Below are 18,947 nucleotides of genomic sequence, written 5' to 3' on the forward strand. Positions count from 1 at the left end.
GCAGGGCAGATTGGGAGGTTGTGATCCACCCTCAGTCACACTCAGGGTAGGGCCAATTGGGGGGTTGGGGCACCGTCCCCTGTCACACTCAAGGCAGGGTCGATGGGGAGGTTGCGGCGCCACCCCCCGTCACGCACAGAGCAGGGCCGATCAGGGTGTTGGGGCGTCGCCACTCTCACACTCAGGGCAGAGCCGATGGGGACGTTATGGCTCTACCCCATCACACACAGAGCAGGGCCTGTGTGTGGGGGCGGGGGGTTGGGGAGCTCCCCCCTGTCACGCACAGAGCAGGGCTGCTCAGGGGGTTGGGGCCCCGCCCCCTGTCACACACAGAGCCACAGGGCGATCAGGGGGTTTGGGTGCTGCCCCCTGTTACGCTGATCCCGGTGCTGGGAGGCATATTACCCTTTTACTATATAGAGTAGAGGCCTGGTGCATGGGTGGGGCTGGCTGGTTTGCCCTGAAGGGTCTCCTGGATCAGGGTGGGGGTCCCCACTGGGGTGCCTGGCCAGCCTGGGTGAGGGGATGATGGCTGTTTGCAGCTGGTCACACATCCTTCAGGGTGGGGGTCCCCACTGGGGTGCCTGGCCAGTCTGGATGAGGGGCTAAGGGCTGTTTTCAGGCTGTGGGTGACTGAAGTTCCCAACAGCTCCTTTTTTCTTTTTCTTTTTTTATTCTGGGCCAGCTTTACCTTGAGGCTTGGCTCCAGCTCTTAGGCCTCTGCTGCTGAAAGTAGGTTTCTGGCCTTTGCTTACAATGTTGCAAATCTGCTGGCTGAAGTCCAGCGGTATTTGTTACAATGTTTCTTAAACTGCCCGCTCAGAGGCCTGCAGCCGTAGGCAGGGAAGGTTGGTTTCCTCCGACGATCCTCTGTCACTGAGGCAACCAAGCCTCATGTTAGTTTCAAGCTGCCTGGCTGCCGGCCGCCATCTCGGCTGACAGTTAATTTGCATATCTCGCTGATTAGCCAATGAAAAGGGTAATTAATTGTACGCCAATTACCATGTTTCTCTTTTATTAGTGTAGACTAGAGGCCCGATGCACAAAATTCGTGCAAGAGTAGGCCCTCGCAGCCCTGGTTTTGTCCAAAAGGTCGTTCAGATGGTCGTTCCGTTGTTTGGCTATTTGGTTGATTTGCATATTACACTTTTATTATTGTAGATGTGCATTGTGTAAAGCAAAAATAAAGGGTTTTGGAAAAAGAAAGGGTTTTAAAACTACAAATAAACTATGCAGCATGTAAATTAGGGGTGAGATGAAGGTGACAGGAAAGGGTCCGAGATGACTCTATTCCTTGCCTGACCAAAGCCTCCATCACTGGCGCAGCTCTCGCTCAGACATGCTTCAGCCAGGCAAATGGGAGAGGAAATGCCTCAGAACAGCGACTCTCCTAATCCCATCTGATCCCCCACTTCAGGTGTCATGGAACTAAGGGGGGGAGAATGATGGGAGAGGAGGAAAACAAAGAGGAGAAGTAGGTGGGACTGCCTACAGCATGTGCACACACTCCATAAAGAGAAGTACATTAAAGCAGCCCCCTCCCCTCTCCCAGTTTATAGGGATATTGCAGATGGTTGTGAGCTTTGGTTGGTCTGCCCTTATCTTAGGAGGGCGATTATACTGCTGGAGTTCTCGTGCTCACCTATGTTTTCCCTTTGGATAGTTTCTCTTTCTTTTAAACTTAAGATGTACTTTATATATAATACCATTTAAAGAATAAAATGCAAAGGTTTTTGATATAATCACAGGTATATGCAACCATCACCACAGTCAGTTTTAGGATATTTTCATCACCTCCAAAAGAAACCTGTTACCCTCTAGCTATCACCTCCTATTTGCCAGCTCCTACTTCTCCACCTCTAGGCAACCACCAACCGAATTTCCGTCTCTGTAGATTTTCCTCTTCTGGACATTTCATATGAATGGAATCATATCATCTTTTATGACAGGCTTCTTTCACTTAGAACAATGTGTTCAAGATGTATCCAGGTACTAAAATGTATCAGTACTTCATTCTTTTTATGGCTGAGTAATATTTCCATTGCATTGGTACAACACATTTTATCTGTCATTGATGGAATTGGAGGTGGTTTCCCGCTTTTGACAACTGTAGATAATGCTACTATAAACATTCATGTACAAGCTTTTGTGTGGACAGATGTTTTTACTTCTCTTGGGTATATACCTAAGAGTGGGATTGCTGGGCTATACCGTAACTCTATGTTTATTCTTTCAAGGAACTACCAGACGATTTTCCACAGTGGCTGCACCCTGTTCCACGCCTACCAGCTGTATGAAGGTTTTGATTTCTCCACACCCTCCCCAACGCTTGCATTTGCCTGACATTTTGATCATAGCCATCCTGATAGGTGCAAAGTGGCACTTTGTGTTGCATTTCCCGGATGACTAATGATGTCAATCATCTTTTCATGTGCTATTGGCCATTTGTATATCTGCCTTGAAGAAATGGCTATTCAGATCTTTTACTTATTTTTTAATATTGGGTCAGTTGGTGTTTTATTGTTGAGTTGGGAGTTCTTTATATAATCTGGACATAAGTCCCTTATCAGATATATAACTTTAAAATGCTTTCCCCCATTCTATGGGTTATCTTTTCACTTTCTTTATTGTGTCTTTTGAAGCACAAAAACTTATAATTTTGATAAAGTAAATGTATCTATGTTTTTCTCTGTTGCTAGTGTTTTGGGTGTCATGTCTACCTAAGAATCCTTTGCCAAATCCAAGGTGTTACATTTCTGTGTTTTCTAACAGTTTTATTATTGTAGGCTTACATTTAGGTCTTTGATCTATATTGAGTTAATTTTTGGATATGGTGTGAGGTAAGGTTCCAATCTCAGACTTTTGCAAGTGGCAATCCAATGTCCTGGTACCATTTGTTGAAAAGACTATTCTTTTCCTGTTGGTTGGTCTTGGCACCCATGTGGAAAATCAGCTGGCCATAGACATATGAGTTTATTTCTGGAATCTCAATTTTATTCCATTTATCTACTTGTGTATCCCTGTGCTAATATCACACCATCTTGATTAACATTGCTTTATAGTAAGTTTTGAAATAAGGAAGTGTGAGCCCTCCTGCTTTGTTCTTCTTGTCAAATATTTTCTTTTTTCATTTTTGGCTTTTTTTTATATTTGGGTTTCTTGGACTCTAGAAACTCTCTATGAATTTCAGAGTCAGCTTGTCAATTTCTGCAAAGAAGCCAGCTGGAATTCTGATAGGGATTGCATTTAATCTTAGATCAGTTTGGGGAGCATTGCCACCTTAACTATCTCAAACCTCTTGATCCATAAACATAAAATCTTTTTCAATTATTTAGATCATCTTTAATTTATTTCAAAAATATTTTGTTGTTTTCAGAGGTTATAAGTAATGCACTTATTTTGTTAGATTTATTCCAAAGTATTTTATTTTATTTTTGATGCTATTATAAATGAGATTGTTTCTTAATTTAATTTTTTGATTAGTCATTGCAAGTGTATAGAAATATAACTTATATATTATTGATCTTATATCCTACAACCCTACTAAATTTGACTATTAATTTTAATAGATTTTTAGTGTATTTCTTAGGCTTACATATATAAAAGTTCATGTAATCTGTAAGTAAAGATGGTTTAATTTCTTCCTTTCTAATCACTAAGAGTTGCTTTTATTTACTAGTTAATAATTGTCATGATAGAAGTTCAAGTACAATGTTGAATAGAAGTGGCAAGAGGAGTCATCTTGTCTTGTTCCTATCCTTGATGCGAAAGCATTAAGTATGATGTTATCCGTGGGTTTTTTATTAATGCCCTTTATCAGTTTGAGGAAGTTCTCTTCTATTCTTAATTTGTTCAATCTTTTTATTGTGAAGTGTTGGATTTTGTCAAATGCTTGCTCTACATCTGTGAGATAACTACAATATTTGTTTATATTCTATTGATACGATGTGTTATATCAATTGATTACTGGATATTAAACCAACCTTGCATCTTTGGGATAAATCCCATTTCCTCAGTGTATATAATTCTTTTCATATGTTGCAGGATTTGGTTTGTTAGTGTTTTGTTGAGGACTTTGTGTCCATATTCATAAAAGGTATTGGTATGTAATTATGCTTTCTTGTGTTGCCATTGTCTTGTTTTGGTGTCAGGTTAATGCTGGTCTCATGAAATAAGCTGGGAAACATTTTCTCCTCTTTTATCCTTTGAAAGAATTTGTAAAGAATTGGTATTAACTTTTTAAAATATATTTTGTTATTGATTTCAGAGAGGAAAGGAGAGGGAGAGAGACATAGGAACCTCAGTAATGAGAAAGAATCATTAATCAGCTGCCTCCTACCTACTGGGGATTGAGCCCTCAACCCAGGCATATGCCTTTACTGGGAATCAAACCATTACCTCCTGGCTCGTAGGTCAATGCTCAACTACTGAATCACACCGCTGGGCTGGTATTAATTTTTTTAATATTTGGTAGAATTCAGTGATGAAGATATCTGGGCAAGTGCTTTTTTTGTTAAATAATAATAATAATAATAATTTGAGTCCTTCATTTGGCATAGGTCTTTTCAGATTGTCTGTTTTTTTCTTGAGTCAATTACATTAGTTTGTATCTTTTTAAGAATTTGTCCATTTCATCTAAGTTATTTTGCTGAATGACAATAGTTTATAGTATTCCTTTAAATGCTTGTTATTTCTGTAAAATCAGTAGTAATGCCCCCTCTTTCATTTCTGATTTTAGTAATTTTAATCTCATTTTTATTGTGCTCAATCTAGCTGAAGATTTACCAATTATGTTGATCTTTCCAAAGAACAGCTTTTGGTTTCAATGGTTTTCACTATTATATTTCATTAATTTGTGCTCTAATCATGATTATTTCCTTTCTTCAGTTTGCTTCAGGTTTGGTTTGCCCTTCTTTTCCCAGTGTCTTAAGGTAGAAAGTTACATTATTGATTTAAGATCTTTCTTTTCTTTAAGTTTTTTTTAATGTGTTTTTATTGACGAGAGAGAGAGAGAGAGAGAGAGAGAGAGAGAGAGAGAGAGAGAGAGAGAGAGAGGAAGGGAGGGGGGAGAGAGAGAGAGACATCAATGTGAGAGAGAAACATGGATCAGCTGCCTCCTGCATGCTACCTTACCTGGCATGTGCCCTGATGGGGAATCCAATCAGAGACTTTTGGTGCATGGGATGATGCTCAATAACTGAGCTACACCGGCCAGGACTTTCTTCTTTCTTAATATAGGCATTTGCAGCTATATTGCAGAAAGGGAGAGGGAGAGAAATACTGGTGTGAGAGAGAAACTTTGATTGGTTGCCTCCTGCACACAACCTAACTGGAGATCAAACCTGAAACATGGGCATGTGTCTTGACCAGAATCGAACCAGCAACCTTTTGGTGCATGGGGTGATGCTCAACCAACTAAACCACACTGTCCAGGGCTCACCTTCATTTTCTAAAGACAGTTTTGCTGGATATAGAATTATTAGTTTACAGTTTTTTATTGAACATTTTGAATGTTATCCCACTGCTTTCTGGCCTCCATTGTTTCTGCTGAGAAGCCAGCTGTTAATCTTATTGAGTTTTCCTTATAATAAGTTATTTTTCTCTTACTGCTTTCAAGATTTTCTCATTGTCTTTAACTTTCAATGTTTTTGCTATAATTCATCTGTGTGTGACTCTCTTTGCATTTATCCTACTTTGGAGTTGGCTAAGCTTCCTGGATATATAGGTTAATTGTTTTTCAATAAATTTGGGGATACTATGAACAAATCTATGTCCACATTTGATAACCTAGATGAAATGGACCAATTCCTTGAAAGATGAAATCTGCTAAAACTCACACAAGAAGAAACAGACAATCTTAATATCTATTGAAGAAATTGAATCAATAATTAATAAAATTCTAAAACAGAAACCATCAGGCCCAGATGGATTCACTGCTTAATTCTACCAAATATTTAAAGAATAAATTGTATGAATTCTCTACAAGCTCTTTCAGAACATAGAAGCAGATGAAATACTTCTTATCTCATTTTATGAGGCCAACACTACCCTACTACCAAAACCAGACAAAGACATTATAAACAAAGAAAAATGCAGACCAATATCTCTCAGTAAATTTGGGATGTTTTTAGTCATTATTCCCTCAAATATTTTTCCCTGCTCCAGTCTCTCCCATCCTTTGGCACTTCTATTATGTGTATGTTGGTACACTTTTTTTCTGTTCTTCAGCTTTCATAGTTTCTACTGGCCTATTTTCAAGTTCACTTATTCTTTCTTCTGCTAGTTCAAATCTACAGCTGAGCCCCTCTAGTGATTTTTATTATTATTATTTCAGTTATTGTACTTTTTAACTCCAGAATTTCCATTTGTCTCTTTTTTGTACCTTCTATCCCTGTATCATTGTTCCCTATTTGATGCAACATGGTCATTACACCTTCCTTTACTTCTTTAATTATAGCTTCCTTTAGTTCTGTGAGCATGCTTATAGTGATTCTTTTGAAGTCTTTTTCTGATAAACCCAACACTGGTAACTCTCAGAGGCAGTATCTTTGACTGCTTTTTTTTTTTTTCATGTGTATGGATCATACTTTTAATGTGTGTTTGCATGCCTCATAATTTTTTGTTGAAAACTGAGCATTTTAGATAATATAGCAACTCTGGATATAAGTCTTTACTCCACCTCTCCAGGATTTGTTCTTGTTATTTGCTTGTTTACTTGTTTAGTGAGTGGCTGGTTTATTTTCCTAAAGTCTATCTATGTTCCCTCCCATAGTGTTAAGCCTCTGATATTTCTCCTCAAAGAAGCACAGCTGTGGGTATAATCACAGCCATGCTCGGATGACAAGGTCTTGCTAGGGTTCTCAGCCCCTTCTCTTCTGACCACACCCAGTTATTAAGCTCCTCTCATTGGTGGCTATTTGCTTTATTGCTTTCCGCTGTACTCGGGAGCATTAGTTGCTCTACAAACAAAGCCAAAGAAATGTGGCTCCTTTGAAGGAACTGGTTCTGAGGTCAGTGTTTGATATTTGTTCTGACTTCAAGAGGACTCCTCCCTAGGGACTTGTCCTGGGTTGTGACCTGCAAACTAGCAGGCTTGCCATTTAGTCTGTATCTTGAATCTCCTCCCCATTGCCTTTCACACAATCTTCACCATTTTTTTTAGAGTAACCTTCAGTTTGACTTTTTCCCAGCACTGTTAAAAAAGAATTCCATGGGGGCATAAGGGCACATATGTAATACCTTAATTAATAAAGAAAAAAAGTTAAAAGAAAAAAATAATTCCTTTGGGAAAATATTAGGAAGTATCTTTTTTTTTCTCAATGGCCTGCTTTCCTCCTCTTCCCAACCCCATCCTTTGGCAAAATATCTGAGACAGGGCTCTTGAGCTGGGGTAGGGACAATGGCAAGCTTTCTCTGAGTGACAACCCCAATCTGGGAGCTGAGAACTTGGGGAAGTAAGGGAAGCCAGAGCTCCTCTCAGCTTGCATCTTCTTATCACCACCTCACGGGCTGGGGCAAGAGTGACCAGGGTAAGTCTCTTCAGCATGCCTTGTCCCAGGTAGACTCTACATTCCACAAGTGGGAGCTAGGTGGCAGATAGGAGCCCCACTGCTCAACCACACTCATGTGGAATTTAGTCTCAGCAGAGGGTAGCTGTGGACAGGATGAAAAACATTGCCATTCTCCTCTTCTGTGATAAACACACACACACACACACACACATACACACACACACACACACACACACACACACCCCTCTGTGTGTGCTTGGGGAAGAGGGACCCCTGTGTTCTTGATTGCAGAAGTCTGGAGTTGAGTCTCCACTCTGTTGAGTTTGGAGTAGAGAGGGAGCAACCAATCTTGGTTCAAATAGCACAGACTCTCACCTTTCTTACCAAAGTTTTATTAATTTTCTTAAACAGAGGTTTTCCTTTAAGACCATTTCCAGAAGCTTTGTTTGTTTGTTTTTTATAGTTTTTCACCAGTTTCACTGAGTCAGTGGAGCTCATGTCATGCTGGAAGTTAATCATATTTTGAATAGTTTTCAGTTTTGAGTATTAATAGCTACTATAAATACCAATTTTGTAAAAATAACAAAGAACTTCTGACATGCTCCTCCCCATGGTGATATCATGGACTACAAATGAGATGTTGAAGTTCTAACTCCCAGTACCTGTGAATGCAACCTTATTTGAAAATATAATCTTTGCAGGTATAATCAAGTTGAGATGAATTGGAGCAGACCTAATCCAAGGCTGATGTCATTATAAGAAGAGGAAAATGTGTACACAGACAGACACACAGTAAGAACACCATATGATCACAGGCAGAGACTAGACTAATGAGACTAGAGCCACAGAAGGCCAAGGATGGCGGCTACCACCAGAAGCTTGAAGAGGCCTTTAGCAAGAACACAGCCCTGCTGACATCTTGATTACAGACATCCAGCCTTCTGAACTGTGAAAAAGTAGATACACAGGCCATTTGGTAGCATTGTCTGGTGGATAGCTGCCTTGAAAAGAGTTTTTTAAAAAAACATACAGAAGGGCCACTCCTATTCTGTTTCTCATTTAACATCATCTCTTTTCCTTTTTGTCTTATAATCTGGCTTTGTGATCACACTGCATTTATATAAATTATCCTTTTAGTTACTTCTTAAATTTGGGAAATTCTTGGTTTCTAGAAACTTATTTTCAAAAGTATATTTTAGCCCCGGCTCAGTTAGCTAGAGCATCATCCACTGCACTGAAAGGTTGCACGTTCAATTCCAGTCAGGGCACATACCCAGGTTGAGGGTTCAAGCCCCACTTGGGGCACATATGTGAAGCAATCAAATCATCTCTCTCTCTCTCTCTGATATCTCTCTCTCTCTGTGTCCTTCTCCTTCTCCTTCTCCCTCTCCCTCTCTCTCTCCCTCTTCTCTCTCTGGAATCAATGAGAAACAGATCTTTGGGTGAGGATTTTTTTTAAAGTACGTTTTAACTGCCATAACCCAAAATCTATAATAACCCCATCTCACTGTTTAACGAGGCAATAATTAGTCCTTAAGTTGGCATATCCTTCAAGACTTTTGTTCAGCTTGTCTTCTCTTTGGTGACAGGATCATGGCCTATAACACAGCAGAGCAGTGCTAAGAGCAAAAGGAAGAGTCTTCCGGAAACTGATTAGCCAATACCTTTCCCCCCTAGATTTGGCGTATTTTTACTCTTGGAAGCAGCAGATAAAACACACTGTTTGCAACATTTACATTTTTCTATCACTTAATAGTTTACTCTGTTATGGTATAAAATCTGTTTCTACAGACCTTTTTTCAATTTATTTCTTACATCTTTGTGTCTCTCTACAATGTGGCTAATCCCAAAACACAGAAATTTAAGAGTGCCCACAGTGATGCGCACAACATGGAAGGAAGTTCCCAATCCAAGCTGGTGATCAGTATCTGAAATAACTAATGGTAACTTTTGCATCTCTGGACAAAGACATCTCTGTATCACACTTGAAAGTGATCCCCATGATGCTGTGCACTCGGAGGCTTTGAGGAGCTTTGGATCATCTCACGCTGCTAAGAACGTTGAACTGTAAGAAAAAATGTATAAGGAAAAAGGGAGAGAAGAAGAGCGGGGATGCCCAAAGGAGGGACTAGATGACCATTAACGGGCCTCCCCGCGTCTGCGATACTTCTTAGAGGAATGGGCAATACTTTAATGAGGGAAACTGAAGTCCAAAGAACAAGGGAGCCCAGAAGTGAAATGCTTGCTCTAGAAATGCAAGAGCATTGATGAGGAGATGTGTAAAGAGACTCTGTGTGTGTGTGTCTGTGTGCATTTGTTGCTACTATTTGAGAATGGGCTTGAAGGGAGAGAGCCTTTTCATCTTGCTTCCATCTTGGCTTTCTCCACCTCTTCCTTTTCCACTCCTCAGCTATAACTCACCATTTATTCCCTCTGATGCCATCCAGACACACAATCATGATCATATTGCTAACAAATATAAGGAAGCAAGCGTGTTAACTATGTCTTCATAGGGCTCGCATCTTTTATTGTAAAAATTATCATTTGGGTTTCATTGGACACATATCCAGAAGCAGAACACCCAGCCAGTGGCAACTTTTCCAATGTTATTGTTCTTCCAGGAAACCCACACTTTCTCAACATCTGTTAGCGTCTTGGAGGCCTAAAACCACAACTGATTGAAATTCTTCTCTCATTCCTGAAAAACTAAGAAGGGCCCAGATTGAGTAAGACTTTGACTCACAGGCTTAATATTTTGTAGATAATTTGGGAACTTGGATATTTTTTCGTAATTTGGCAATGGTGGCCAGGACCATCGAGGTGAGGAAACTAGAAGCTGAAAGATCCCCGAGAGCCTGTGAAGAGAGCCGGCACCAGGAGCAGGACGAGCAGGACCGAGTAGGGTCCATGGAGTGAGCGGGGAGTTCTGTGCAGGCCTGTGGACTGATGGACCTGGGGAGCCACAGGAGGAAGAGTGTGCGGTGCCTTGGAGACTGTGATCCTGGCTGGCAGGCCAGTGGATGGGAAAACATTCCGAGGCAGCCTGGGCTGGCATGTAGGAAGCACCTCAGGCGGCTACAGTGGCCAGAATGGCCTGCAGACCTGAGTAAATATCACAAGGGCTAAGGGCCCATTTTCAAGTGCTGGTGAGATTTACCAAGCACAGTGAGATGACCTTAAAGTCACTTCTTCAGGAATGTGAAAAGATTCCTGCTTCTTTACTTATTTGGCAGTTGATCTTCTCCCTAGACTCTGGCTAATCACCATATTTGGAGAGCCTGGTCTCCTTACTCACACTGTCCACAAGACTCTTGCTCTACAAGCAAAAACTCAGTGTCTTGACTTTTCAGTGCAGAGCAAGGCATCAACTCTTGCACTGACAGTTAAATGCAATTCGGACTTTTTAGCATTACCTATTTCCTTCCCTTTTAAAATGCAAATGCTTTTGGAAAAATTACTACTTTATGGAAATCTTTCTCACTTTAGTGTGAACTAATTTGTTAGATAACTTTCCAATCTCACTGCCAACTGAGAAGGGCCCAACGAGAACAGAGCACAGGGAAATCGGCTACAAGCAGGGACACTAGCATTGATGTGCCAGTGAGAGCACCTGGTGGCAAGCAACAGAAGCCAATTCAAACTCGAGCAGAAAGGGAATTTATTAGGATTTAAAGATAAAAATTGTTGGGAGACATACATGAAATGAATGGGAATTCTAGAATCATGTTCTGATAATAGGCAGAAACGAAGAGGGGATAAAGAAAGTCACCCCACAGCACTTGCTGCTGGGGATGCCGCCAATGGCACGGTTCCGTGCACATCGCCACCAGGTCACTAGGCCCTTGTTGCCACACCTCCCTCTTGTCTCTGCTGTCACCTCCATGAGTTCTTCCTGTCATTTATTTAAGAGCCCAAGGCCTCAGTGGGAGAGTCTGGCCGAGCTCACACTGCCAGCCTAGCTTCCAGAAGGTAAGTGACTGGAACAGGCACCTGCACACAATAAAACAGTGAAAGGCAGGCCCCCGCCTTCCGTAGATCTTGGCATGTCTTCCAGAGAGACAGGCTGCCCAGCGCTGAGTGGCGAACATGGCAAACGTTGCCTACAGTATATAAAATTAGAGAAGGTGCCAAAGTGGTTGGTCCTCAGCTGTATTAAATCCTTTTACATATGTTCATTTGCATTCATTGTTCCCAGTTTTGCATATGTCCATTTGAGTTCATTATTTCCAGTTTTATGAATAAGGAAACCAAGATTCAAAGGGATTGAGTAAGTTGCTAATGGTCTCACACTCAGAAGGGAGTGAACAGGGATTCCAGCATGTCCCTGGTGGCTCCACCAGGCTGAGGGGATTAGGAGCCTGGAGTGCGGGTGGTCTGTGCATCAGGAGTTTGTTGGTAGAGCGTGGCGGGTTTCACTTGAAGTGCGGGGCTTGGAGAAGATGTATGAATTTGCTAGGGTGCCATAACAAAGCACCGCAGACCGAGTGGCTGCAACAACAGAAATTTCTTTCCTCACACTCTGGAGGCTAGAAGTTCAGACCAAGGTGTCAGCAGGGTTGGTTTCTTCTAAAGCCTCTCTTTTTGGCTTGTAGATGGTCAACTTTTCCCTGTGTCTCCCCAGGATCTTTCCTCTGTGCACGCCTGTGTCCTAACCTTCTCATATAAGAACACAAGTTAGATTGGATAAGGGCCAACCTTAATGGCATCATTTAACTTAATTACCTTTTTAGAGGTCTGACCTTCAAATACAGTCATATTCAGAGGTAATTGGGGTTAGGACTTCAATATAAGAATGGGGGGTGCAGAAAGGATATATGCACCCCTATGTTCATAGCAGCACAATTCACCATAGCTAAGATTTGGAAACAGCCAAAGTGCCCATCAGCAGATGAGTGGATTAAAAAACTGTGGTACATCTACACAATGGAATACTACACTGCTGTAAAAAGGAGGAACTCCTACCATTCACAACAGCATGGATGGACCTGGAGAGCATTATGCTAAGCGAAATAAGCCAGTCAGAGAAAGATAAATACCACATGATCTCACTCATGTATGGAAAATAATGAACAACATAAACTGGTGAACAAAAGACAGATCCAGAGACAGAGAAGCATTGATCAGACCATCAAACCTCAGAGGGAAGGTAGGGGAGGGTGGGGGTAAAGGGGGAGAGATCAACCAAAGGACTTGTATGCATGTATACACTAGTAAGCATAACCAATGGACACAGACAATAGGGGGTGAGGGCATGAGTGGGGGGGTGGGGGGACAATGGGACAATGAGGACACACATGTAATACCTTAATCCATAAAGAAAGAAATTTTAAAAAAAGAATGGGGGGTGGGCACACAATTCAGCCATAACACAAAAGTAACCAGTCAGGGACCTCCTCCTGGCAGGAGAACCCCAGAAAAGGAAGGTAGGGGACCCAAACAGAGAAACCCCTCAGCCCCCACTTCACAGATCTTACAAATAACTGCCATTCCTGCCTTCACCGTCATTCAAACTGCTGAGTTTGACTTTATTTAGAACCTAGTTAAGCCCAAGACAAGTGTGTTCCTCATTGGTTCCCCATGTAACCTCTCTCCTCCAGGTTAATCTATCCTTCAATCAATCGTATTTTTGCCTGTTTCACGCAGCAGAGTTCTGTCCAGTTCCAGCTACTACATTGCCAAACCTATGCTGGGGTATCCATGCAGCGGGGGAGTCCTGTGGATTAAATTGAGTCTCCGAAAATCATATGTGGGAGCTCTCTGCAGTGCTAGTTGGAGATGGGGACTTTGGGAGATAATTAGGTTTAGAACAGGTCAGGTGGGTGCGGCCCTCCTGGGGGGATTAATGCCCTTATTAGAAGAGACCCACAGAGCTTGCTCTTGCTCCCGCTCTGCCATGTGAACACACAGTGAGAGCTCAGCCACGTCCCGGCTGGGGAGAAAGTCCTCAGCAGAAGCCAGCCATGCTGGCACGTTGGTCTGTCACGTGCAGCCTCAGACCTGCAAGAAGTTCAGCTTCTGTCGTCTAAGCCAGAGGCTGTGGTGTTTTGTTGTGGCCCCAGCAGATTCAGACAGGGAGAGAGGAGCTGCTCCGGGAGTCCTGCGCCCGCCCTGCCTCAGCCTCCATGGCTGCCCCTGCCCGGACCTCTTCGTCTGCCTATCTTCCCGCCTCCCTCTTTCTAGGTCTCCCTCACTGCGTTCATTTGCTAGGGTTGCTGTAAAAAAGGATCACAAAAATGGAGGCTTAAAACAAGAGAAACCTTTCACAGGTCTGGAGGCCAGCAGTCTGAAATCCAGGTGTCAGCAGGGCCGAGCTCTCTCTGAAAGTTCTAGAAGAGCATCCTTCCTGCCTCTTCCTGCTTCTAGTGGCTCCTTGGCTGTGGCTGCATCACTCCAACCTCTGCCTCCATCTCCACGTGGCCTTCTTCCCTATGTCTCTGCATCCCAAATCTCCCTCTCCTTTCTCTTATAAAGATGCCCGGTCATTGGATGAGGCCCAGGATGATCTCATCTTGAGACCTTTAACATAATTGCATCTGCAAAGACTCTATTTCCAAATAAGGTCACATGCATAGGTTCTGCAGGTTAAGACTTAAGACAGAGCTTGGGGGGGGGGGGGCACTTTTCTATTCATTCCACCCACACACCTCCTCCCCACCATCGATCACCTCCCCACCTCCACATCCCTGCTCACCTCTTTCCCTTCCCAGGCCTTGATAACAGGACCTTGGGCTTGGTCGGGGCCAGACATGGCGGATCAGACACTGATCTCATCCTCACCCTGGGACACCAGCACCTACAGAGGACAAGTTTTTGTCTCCAACTAGAAACATAAGAGCAGTACTATAATAAGCCTCCTCGCTGGGGAGGAGATAGTTTACACATTAATATGAGTGTTTTTATACAAAGAATCTTTACCCAACTGGCAATGTCACAGATCTGCAGACAAGTCCCAACAGCCAGTGTGCCTTGTTAAGGACTCATTGATTTGGGATGGCCCGGATTCCAGTGTCACCTCCGATGCAATCAATGTGGGCCAAGTTCCAAATGCCTGTGGCTGTGTTCAGAGAATGAGAAAGAGAGGAGTTAAACAGCCCACCCGCTCCCCGAGAATCAGCGCTGCATTCATAAGCCGCAGCGCTTTCCCCACCGAATAAAACCTGCTGCGCCTAAGAGAGAGGCCAGGCCCCAGCTGCTGCCATTCCCAGCAGCCTCTCGGGACAGAATCCTCAGGGACAGCCGGGACCCCGCCCGGGATTGACGCTCTGTCCCACCGCGGTTCTTGCACTGCGTGGTGAGTCACGTCTTCCCGGGGGGATTCAGCCTGGGGGAGACACAGGCCCCGCTCCTCCGGATGGCCCAGCTGGGAACTGGGCTCAGACCAGAAGCGCCGCTCTCAGCCCAGCCCCCACCCCCGGGCAGTCCCACCCTCACATAGCACCCGGCGAGGCTTCAAGCCCTGCGCCCGGTCCCACTTTTCCAGCACTGGAGCCAGAGGAGGCTTCTTGAGGTGCAGGGCTACGCAGAGCAGTGGCTGTGCTTTCCAACGGGCACTGGCTGTCTGCGGCGGCCTTCCCCTCATCCAGCTGCGCTTCACATCTGGGAGCTTCAGCAAAGGCTTCGGGTACTGTCTTACTCCTTGGGAGAAGCCGGCCTACCCAGAACCACGCAGGCCCGGAGCTGTGTCTAACGCGCGGGGGCTGGCAGGGGTTGCTTCACCCCCTCTCCGATTCTGCATTGAAAGCAGGGGCTCGCGCCACGCAGATCCTCCCCACCTGCCCCCCAACCCCCTCAGCTCCAAATGACAGGTGAGGCCGTTTCACTGGAAATGCAAACAGCAGGGAGACCATGGAGCTGCCCCAAATCTGGACGAGAGGCGTTCAGATGCTGTGGCTTAATGGAAATTCATGTAAACATGATAAATTGCACACACATTCCTCTCCACTCCCTCCCAACCCCATTAACGTGTCAAAAAAAGAGATAAAAAGACGTCTACCCACAAAAGCAAAGAGAACATGAAAAGCGTCAGAGCAGAGAGGGGTCAGCTAAGCTTCTGAACGCGGTGATCAGATCTAGTGGTGATGAAGGGAGCAGCCAGGGGAGGCAGAGCACCCTGGCCCTCAGCGCGGGGCCGGCCAGGGCTGTGGGCAGGTTCACACTACAGACCCCAGGAAGTCTCAGCAAGCAGAGGGTGTTTCTCAGGGGAGTATGAGTGGGCCCAGAACGGCAGGATTCAATGAAATCCTATAAAAGAGGTTATGGGCCCCTTCTCACCACCCCTCATCCAGAAGGGGGATCTCTCTCTAGAGAGGATAAAGCACAGGGTCCAGGCTCATGAACCCAGGCCCCGGTGTCCACAGTGAGTCAAGCCCTGCCACGGTCCCTAACTGCAATTGGCTTGGAGCTCCGACAGCCAGGCTCAGACCCTCTCCTCTCTATCCCATAGCAGGAAATTAGAATCCTTTTGGGGGAAATTGATCAACCCAGAGCCCTGACTGCAGATATCAACATTGGAGGGTTTCTGAACAAAATAGCCAGTTACCCTCTGGAAACTACCAACAGGAAAACCTTTGCATGCAGACCTTCCCATCTCCATTTTAGTTGCTCACTCTTCAATAGGTAAGAACTCCAGGAGTAGCAGATATTTGAGGTGAGTCTTTGAGAAGGAAGATAGAGGCAAGAACCAATAGGAAAACGGAAAGAGATAATGTAGAGATCAAAATATATTTTTAAAATATGTAATTCATTTTTACGTGAGAAACAAAGGAGATAAAGCATCCACCAAACCAGATCAAGATGCCATATAAAGAGGAACAAATAAAAATGATACCATAAATTTTTAAAACTTTATTATAAAAGTTGAAGAAATGTATATTTTAAATGAAGGACATATAAACAAGAAATTGGAAAATAAAACATAAAATATGAGAAAATTAGTCCACCAATTTTGGGAGCTAGTCTTTCTTCACTCCAAATGAAATTAATTATCAAAAAAATAAAAGAAGAAAATTTCCCAGAACTGAAGGTCATAAGATTCCTGATTGAAAAGTCCCACTGAATACTTGGCACAATGAATAAAACAAAACACATGAAAGCAGACCAACTTACAATTCCAGAATCCTGGGAAAAGAGACGACTCTACTATGTTCTAGAGTGAAAAGGAGGGTAGCCACAAGGAGTCAGGAATCAGAAAAGCATCGGAATTTTCAGGAGCAAAACTGGAAGCCAGAACAGTAATGCCTTCAAAATTATTTCCAACCTAGAATCTTCAGCGCCCCAAACCATCAATCAAAATATGAAAATAAAAGAAATACATTTTCATTTTCAGACATGCCATATTCAGAAACTAAAAAACCAGGGAGCTATTGGAGGGTGTGACTCACCAAAGCAAGGGGCGACTCCAAGATGGAAGAAGATATGGAATCCAGGAAACTGATGCCCACCACTAATGAACATCCCTAGTGTGACGGGTGGGATCCTGAGTTTGATGACAGTAGCTCTACAGCTGACCTAAGAAAGCACCAGTCGTGCTGGAAGAGGGAAGAAGAAATCTCTGGAAAAGAATTATATGGGGAAAGGAGGACTGAGGAAATACCTGATACATTAGAACAGAAATCTCTAGAAGGATAACCCCCAAGAAAAATATGAATCCCATTAATTACCTGTGTTATAATGTTTAGAGAAATTTATACTCTAGAAGAGAGTATGTAGATAATTGATAAGCACATTACAAAATTAGGAAATAAACAAAACGAAGCAATTATTAACTTCCAGGGAAACAAAACAGGGACCATGGAAGAAAATAATCACAGTGCACTACATGGCTCCATTGTTTACATAAGCATAATATTGCAAAAGCAGAATTTTGACTGGACCAGAAATTCATCTATAGCAGTGGTTCTCAACCTTCTGGCCCTTTAAATACAGTTCCACATGTTGTGACCCAACCATGAAATTATTTTCGTTGCTACTTCATAACTGTCATGTTGCTACTGTTATGAATCGTCATGTAAATATCTGATATGCAGGATGGTCTTAGGCGACCCCTGTGAAAGGGTCGTTCGACCGCCAAAGGGGTCACGACCCACAGGTTGAGAACCACTAATCTATAGAGATAACCACATTGGGAGAATGTGGGGCGGGGCTTATGAAAGGAGTCAAGCTTTACATTCCAAAATGGGAAGCAAACAGGGATATCTGTTATGGGCGGAATGTTTCCCCCCAGATCACCTGTTGGAACCCTCCCCTGGAATTGGATGGTATTGGGGGGGGCCTTTGGGAGTGACGAGGAGTAGATGAGGTCGTGAGGGTAGAGCACTCCTCAGTGGGACTAGTGCCACCAGAAGACTCACGAGAGAACGTGCCTTCCCTCCCTGCTCTCCGCTGGGGAAGGGCGCAGTGAGAAGCCGGCATGTGCAGCGAGGAAGAGGGTCCACGCCAGGACCCAGCACGCCCGCACCCTGACCACAGACTCCCAGCCGCCGGAGCCATGAGAAAACGCATTTTATGTTTATACGCCCCCCCAGTCGTGGTAATATGTTATTGCAGCCCGAATGGACTAAGACAGTATCTAAACTGTAAACTAAAAAAAATAGCTATGTTATTAGTTTACAGCATGAAGCTACGCACCAGAAGAAGGCACTAAAAGAGTTAAAATGTTTGCCAGAGGAGTGGGAATGGGGCGGGTGGGGTGGAGTGAGCAAAAACTGCTGTACTTTTTGCTATTCTTGTGGTACACGGTTTCACTTGTAAAACTATGTCCATGTATTGATAAAAAAGAAAATTCAATGTAAATGTAAAATGCTTGTGAGGGTCTCTGGTTTTGACACCTAGAAAATAATTCTGGCATAAAGGAGTAATTACAGCTCATTTATAGCAAGTCTTAGGCCTCAGAAAGATGGTTTATATTGTGCTGCTCCTCAGAAAAGGTGCTTTTGTAGACTTTATCAGTTTTGCTCGTAAAACCTTTACAGAGCTCCTACCGTGTTCCGCGGGGCAGTGAGGCCCGCAGCACCAGTGGGACAGTTCTGTGCTGGCACCTGCAGGAGCCCTCCCACCCGAGGGGCGCCCTCCCGTCCTGGGGGGGTGCATGGAGCAGGGCCACCGGAAGCCGCATTCGGGGCCACTCTTGGCTTGAGTGCTTCCTATTTCTCAACCAACACACATTTCTAAGACCACTGCTGCCCGCTCTATTTCTGACACACTTTTTTCATGTATGATGTTTATATCATCAAAGAAGTGCAATAAAGGGTTTTTAAACGTCTATTTTATAAAGCCGAGTTAGCCTCTGAAGGGGTCATTTGTCCCTCCAAATTCTCATCCTAAAGAGTTCAGTCATCTAAATACTATCAAAAACTATTAGCGATGAGATTGCAATGTGGAGCTCAGGATAAAGGACTCTATTAGGACCCAAAGATTTCCCACAGCCACAGCTGCTGA

Source organism: Myotis nattereri (genome assembly GCF_964212035.1).
Source record: "Myotis nattereri genome assembly, chromosome: 12".
In the NCBI taxonomy this organism is placed as follows: Eukaryota; Metazoa; Chordata; class Mammalia; order Chiroptera; family Vespertilionidae; genus Myotis; species Myotis nattereri.